Source organism: Adiantum capillus-veneris, chromosome 23 (assembly GCF_014529385.1).
Source record: "Adiantum capillus-veneris isolate H3 chromosome 23, ASM1452938v2, whole genome shotgun sequence".
NCBI classification, from domain to species: Eukaryota; Viridiplantae; Streptophyta; class Polypodiopsida; order Polypodiales; family Pteridaceae; genus Adiantum; species Adiantum capillus-veneris.
Genome location: NC_140953.1, coordinates 29,244,078 through 29,251,497, shown reverse-complemented (window position 1 = coordinate 29,251,497; position 7,420 = coordinate 29,244,078). Strand labels below are relative to the sequence as shown.

The 7,420-nt window shown below is 42.7% G+C and overlaps 1 pseudogene; it reads left to right on the top strand.

Annotated features, from left to right (window-relative positions):
• The first annotated feature begins 419 nt into the window (after positions 1 to 419).
• Positions 420 to 3,896, top strand: LOC147427572 (flotillin-like protein 3 pseudogene; annotated as a pseudogene).
• Positions 3,897 to 7,420: the final 3,524 nt, after the last annotated feature.

Below are 7,420 nucleotides of genomic sequence, written 5' to 3'. Positions count from 1 at the left end.
ACTTTGTTGAATCTATGACAAACGATGTTTACATAAAGAACACTTTAGAAATTGTGACTTTGCCGAATTTGTGACAAATGTTGTTTACATAAGATACACTTCAAAATTTTGCATATAGCTGTTGGCAGTTCCTAAATTGCTACTCATTAGACGAATTGCTAGATCTAGGACTCCATGTCGGTGTTGATTTCTAGAGAGAGAGAAACAAAAAGGGAAAATCAGTGAAGGACTTAGAAGAAAAAGAAGAGAATTTTAGCGTCGTGGGAAATGTGTGTGTGTGTGTGTGTGTGTGTGTGTGTGTGTGTGTGTGAGAGAGAGAGAGAGAGAGAGAGAGAGAGAGAGAGAGAGAGAGAGAGAGAGAGAGAGAGAGAGAGAGAGGGGGGGGGGGGGGGGGGGGGAGAAGGGAGTGTCAAAATGCGATGGCAAGAGGAGAGGTTTCTTATAGAATAAGGGTCCTTGTTGTTGGCAAGCTCCTTAATCATTAACAACATAAGAAGAAAGATGGGGGTGAAATCAATGGCATACTTGTTCGTAGTATTATTGGCTCTGCTTGAGCATGACGCCTCATCCGGGGTAAGGACCCATTTTGAGGGTTTTCTCTTTATACTCTCGACCCCTATTGTCCTCAAGCTTTTTCCCCTCGACTATTAGAGAGAGAGAGAGAGAGAGAGAGAGAGAGAGAGAGAGAGAGAGAGAGAGAGAGAGAGAGAGAGAGAGAGAGAGAGGAATTCCAACCTGACGAGCTTGCCGTGGACAAGGCCTAATATTTTATAACATAATGTCTATTTCTTTTTGTTATGCTGTCTCTCCCTCCCTCGCCCTCTCCTTATCTCTCTAGCAGGGCACATGGAGTGCGCTGCTAGAGAGAGAAGAGAGTGAGATTATAGCAAAAATGATGAGCTTGCCATCGAGTAGGCCAAATATTTTATGATGTAATGTCTGTTTTTTTGTTATACTCTCTCTCTCTCTCTCTCTCTCTCTCTCTCTCTCTCTCTCTCCACAAAAAACACCCTTTATTGTATTTTTAAAGGACAAAAAGTGAAAAGTCTCGGCTACTTTGGAGGGTCACCTAACCTTGCACCGAAAAACAATTCCAAAGCATATGGCTCAAAGTTTATACTCCCTTTATTTATCTTTATCTACCCTTTTCTACTCGGCTAAAGTTGGAGGATTTTAATGGTAAAAACCCTAAAATTTTCACTAAACCGAGAGATTTCCAATACTCTCCTTTTTCACATCGATTGTCAGAAAAATCTTTCGTGAACACTGCTCTCTCTCTCTCTCTCTCTCTCTCTCTCTCTCTCTCTCTCTCTCTCTCACACACACACACACACACACATCAATAGATAGATCACTAAGGTCTCTTGGGATAGTTTCCTACGACATTAAACAATCTTCTTCTCTTGTTTTGGATATTGAAGTATCTCAATTCATACACATTTTTGTCCTTCTTAGAAGCGATAACTCGGAGCCAATCCTTCACATTGTGTCTTTTCAGCTTGTTAGATATTTAAAGGGGAAATTACCAAAATACCCCTCAAATTTCAAAAACTCCCAAAATACCCCTATTATTTTTTCATAAATTTCCAAAATGCCATTCAAATTTTCCAAAATTCTCAAAATACCCCTGGTTGTGAAGTTAAATTTCTCCAAAGATTGAAAAGATGCTAGATTGAGAATATGGGTTGATGATGTAGGCTTTGGAGATGAATTGTTTCATATCTCTAGACATAATTGCCTTTTTTCCTCAAGGTAATTTGTGACAAATTACCTGCTAAGCATGCAAAAACGGATCTCAATTGTAAAAAAGGAATAAAGATTTAAAAATCTTGAACAATCCCACCAAAAATAGATACAAGGGTATTTTGGGAAATTTTTTCCCCTACAGCTCCTGTGGGCACGTCTCTCTCTCTCTCTCTCTCTCTCTCTCTCTCTCTCTCTCTCTCTCTCTCTCTCAGGCTGCGCACATGCACCCAAAATCACGTACCGATCGGTGAAGATTTCAGGCTACCCCACCACCGAATTGGAACTTAGCGTACCGCAGTAGGAACGTGGTTCTACCGCAGGTATCGGAAAGCAATGCCTCTCCCCTAGCCGTTTGCAATGGTGTTCAAGCAGTGCCTTTCTATTTTTAGTGCAACTTGCATGTGCAAGCTACGGGCCTTTTATGTAACCTGTCTCGCCATAGTGCTTGTACATAAATGACCTCCTCGCCTAGCTGCAATGCACTGCAACATGACATGGGCAGGTTTATCTCGACTGCAATGGAGACCTACTATGCCAAAGGCTGTGCCTCTCCACTCCCTTGCTCGGCACCACGCATCTGAAGACTGCAATAGGAGAGCTCAACGGTGCTGCCGCTCTTGTCCTTAACTAGCTAAAACCGCTTCTGATACAGAAGGCTTTCGTTGTCGTTATCAAATTGTTAACGTACACAAATAACGTCAGTCAATTCCTCTCTTCTGTAACATATATACAGTGCAGAGTTGTGGTCTTAGGTTATTTTGTTTAATTACATCAATGCTCAGCAAAGTCCTACTGGATCTATGTTCACCCATTAGATAGAATCTTATAAGATTCCCCTGAGACTTTACCTTTCTTTGCTCATAGCAACGACTGGTAAAAACCCCACAGCCCAGATAGAGCTCACGACATCAGCTAAATGCGCTCTATTCTGCTCGGTGAACCAACTCAACCAAGAGTCATCGCTGCATACGTAGCCCAGTGTGCATATATTAAAAAAAAAGCAGTTTACAAGTGAGCAGCACGTTCTTCGCTTGTCCTATCCCACCCCTCCTTGCTTGTCTTTCCACCTGCACCTCGCCACTGCTTGGTCGTCATTCCTGTGTTGTCAGTTGTCTCACCCTTGTGACATCTCCGCGCAGCGCTTGTCGCTTGTCAATTTGCCTTTCACCAACTCGCTCACCCTTCAGTTTCCCTTTTGATGATAAAGGCATCTCCCTCGATTCGTCTCAAAGAAACGCTTCCAAGATCGTAACTACATGGAATGCAGAAAAAACGCTACGAAAACCCCTAACAGCATTAACAGCATGTTGATCACGCGTGAATAAACCCTCGACAAAATTGCCGCCGAAACTGGGCCGGTCGTGCTGCATGTGGGCAGGCTGACGGCCCGTGGTGTCCGGTGATGCTGCAGCAACAGGTGCACGTGCGCTGGGGATTCCGTCATACTTTGAATAGTCGGCAGCAGGAATATGCGCACTCTCTCTCTCTCAAGGAGCTCGCGCCAGCGCGCGCTCCTTGAGAGAGAGAGAGAGAGAGAGTTCTCTGCGCGTGCTTCTTGAGTGAGAGAGAGAGAGAAAGAGACAAAGAGACTGACAGAGACAAGCTGGCCAACAAAACCTTCCTACGACTTCGACATTCAAGCCATGAGCGCCGAAAAGATCCCCTAGCTTCGTCTTCCCCACCGTCTTCACCATCGGCCCCAAAGCCGCCCTCATCAAATACGCCCGCCTCATCGGCCCCCATGAACAAAACTACAACCATGTCAATGACCTCGTCAAGGGCATCATCGAATGCGAAACCCACGTCCTCGCCGCCCGCCATGACCATGGAGGACATTTTCAAAGGCACCAAGCAGTTCAAGCTCGCCGTCTTCGAGAAAGCGCAGCTTGAGCTCAACGAATTTGGCCTCCTCATATACAATGCCAATGTCAAGCAGATCGTCGATGTCCCCGGCCACGAGTACTTGTCCTTCCTCTGCCAAAAGACGCGGCCACTAGCGCCAAGATCGCCATCGCAGGTTCAGATTGCAAAACAGAAGGAGCTTCTTGCTCAAGCAAAGACCAAGATCTTTGAGAACACTAGGAAGGCTGAGATGACTCAAGCAGGTGCAGAGCTAGCCAAGAAATCTATGTTGTGGTCACAAGAAGTAGAGCTTGCCAAAATACAAAGAAAAAATGTGGTGGCCATACGAGAAACCGAGCTGAATATACGGGCATCTGTGGTTGTGCTGACCACTTTGATTCTTGTTGGTAATTAGGCTTGATTTTCCCATGTGTCTTGTTTGAGAGGAATATCAAAATACTAAAGTACCTGGGACAACACCCTGCACATGCCATGCCATATTTGTGGAGGGTGGATTGGAACTTGCCTCTACCACTTTAGCCTTTTGTGCAGTCAATCCTCATGCGGCCTTTTCTATTGGGGAAGGACAAGTCTTTACGTGGTGGATGTGTGGCATATACAGAGGACTGTTCCAGCAAGCCTTGCAAAAGAATGCTATCTGCAGAATTCTCCTTGTGATCTTTGCTTAGTCCACTGTTATATGCATTATGCCAAGAGCATCGAGAGATGTAGGACAGGCTTTCTGATGATATTGTTATGCCTATGACAATCATAAACCCACCTCCTTTGCAGGAAATGCATATTCTTGAAGGCCAAATTCTTGAAGACAACCACACAATTGCCCTTTGTTGAATTGTAAACATTTTGCACATATGAATTGTACTTTTTTGAGATTCCTAGTGTTGCTCCTCCCCTTCCATATACATGGTCAGTGTAGTACCAGCTGTATCCAACACCCAACCTTTGAAGGTTTGAAGCTAGCTTAGAACCATTAACTTTAAAAATAGGAATTCAAGATTAAGATTAGTGTCCATAATCCACTTTTTAATTACATGGGCTCTGAGAGGGTCTGTGAGTCCTTTGCAGTTATAAGTGAATGCTTTGATATGTGGGCTTTTCATTTTATTGCTATTTTTAGTAGTTTTGCAAATGTGACTGATGATCTAGTAGGGTCTTTGGAAGTGCCTTTTTTCCTTTTGAAAGAGGATTGAGGGGCCATGGGAAGCCTTTCTTCTTCTACTTGTGTCATAACAATGTCTACTAATTTGTCAACTTCACTCCTCATCTGTGTCTTTGCAAGTGTGTCATCTCCTGCAATTGAGATTTAAAAAGGCATGTATCAATTATTCCTTTTCCCTTGAATGATTTACTAGGCACAATAGCCTCTTCAGTGTCTGAGGAATCAGTTGAAGAGAGCCCCCTTGTTTTACTTGTTGGATTTTCAAGAGGAGGTGGGGATTTGTACCCATCTACAATGGGTTGAAATATATTGTCCTTAGGTGTTGGAGCTATATCTTCCTCTTCTCTGTTTGATGTACCTTCATTCAGCTCTTCTTTGTTGGCTTCTTCCTCAAGAATATCATAGTGAAAGGGGTCAAAGACCTATTGAAACAGAGGGCTTAAACTATTTGTATTTCTATTAGGGGATCGCTTGGATTTTTTGGTGTTCCTAGCACTATTCCTCTTGTGTACAGGCTAGAATGTATCTTTGCTTTCCTGTTGTGGCTATTCCTATGGAGAAGTGGTTTTGAGATCTGGGCAATCTTTTAAATAGTGTCCCTACCTCATGCAATGAAAGCATGTGTTGGAAAGGTTCTTATATAGAACCAACTACAGATGGAGCAGATTACTAGCAGAGTTGTTAGCTGGAATCAGACTCTTCAACTCACCCTTGAGATCAACTTCAATGAGTAGCTATGGATCCCACTTGGGATTAATTCCAATTCTTGACCTTTGCCCCAAAACTCTTCCTACATTGGCCCCAATATTTTTGAGCCATGGGTAGTATTCCACCGGTGGGTCAGGAAAATTGACCCATACAGGGGCCTTGGTTGTCTTAGGTGCTCTATGGTTAAAGCCTTGATGCCAGTTGAAAATGTAAGGGGTGTACTGGAAATGGTCTATGAACTTTGAGAATAGCGGAATTAAAAGAGAATTAGAGTGAGCATTTTTGTGAGATCACTTTGAGAACATAGAGGGTGAACTTAATTGATGGTAGCAACATAAACATAGTACTTAATTAACTTGGCATGAACAATACTTTTGCAAGAGAGAGAGAGTATTAGAGAACATGACAATAGTTGAGGACCCAATTTACTTGGAGCCGGTCCCCCCTCCAAAAGGCGTTTGTATTATAGATTCTCCCATCAAGAGAGACTTGGTACAATACAATCTTTATGTTCCTTGTGACCTTTGTGATGCTATGAATATGGAAAGATTCATGCACCACAAGCATGACATAAACTTTGCAAAAAGCATTAAATATCCCAAGTCTTAGTCCCAAGGCCTCAAACACCTTCGAAGGTGGAGAGAGCTAGCGGGGAATGAGGGTAGGGAAGAGGAAGAAGAATCATTCATAGGAGAAAGAAATAGTTCCTCACTTATCATCAGTGGATCACTCTTCTTTCTTAGCATAGCACAATAGCATAGTAATGAAGATGAAGAAGATGGAAAGCGTAAGCATTGAAGCATGGCTCTTGGTTGGATTTGCATTCCGTAGCCAAGAGTGTTGGTGCTCCACTTCTCAACATGCTTGGAGAAGGAAATGGGGCTCTTGCACTTTGCACTTCACATAATGAGAGAATGTTTGCGTGTGTGTGGGAGAGTATACCCTCCTCTCATGCTTGGTCCAAACCTACCTCCCTCTCTCTCTCTCTCTCTCTCTCTCTCTCTCACTCTCTCTCTCTCTCTCTCGTATTATTTAATTATTTCATTTGGATATGTGTCCTCTTTTCCTCTTTGAGAGAAAGAACTTAATTATTTATTTTCATGCATCTAGATTCTCATTTGACCCTTTTAAAACCTATTCAACAGGATTCAAGCACATCATGAGGGCCACATGTGGTGGAGGATCATTTGAACATGTATCTTTTATGCTTCTTAAGTCATTTGGTTTGAATTGAATACTTCAAGCACATAGTCAATCAAGCATGAAAACCATTGATGCCTCTTGAGAGTTTATCTTTGAATTGAACACTTCAAGAACCTTAGTCATTTTAAGCATAAAAATAACTCAAGCTTTGGGCAAGGTTCCCGCAAACATTTTAAGCACTTTAGTTAGCAAGCCGAAAAGCACCTCATGCTTGGGTAGGGTTCCCACCTTAAGGCCTGCCCTAGCTTGCCTAAGGTCAAAGGACTTTTTAGGAGGTCTTTAATGAAGCTAACCCTAAGGTCTTTTAAGCTCCATAATATGCACGTTGCTCTTTGATAGACTACCTCCTTTTGGACCCCTATTGAGATGTAACCATCTCTTGTCTTGGTCCCTTGTTGAGGTAAATCAGGAAGCACTTATTGTGCTCTTTGGTAGACCATCTCCTTTTGGACCCCTATTGAGATGCAACCATATCTCCTTTTGGTCCCCTGTTGAGATAGGTCTAGAAGCACATATCTATATCCTAACTCTTGTTCCCCTTGTATCTTCCCATATTAAATGATCAGTTTAATATGAGAAAATCATTTGGTAAAGTTAGATATTATATTTTATGACAAGGGGGGAGTTCCTTATGAGCCACTGGCCTTGAATGATGATTTGCAGATTTGCATTTGGGTTTATGTAAAAAAAAGGCAGTAGTTATTTGGCAGATACTGCACATGGTTCATCTTGATATTTTTG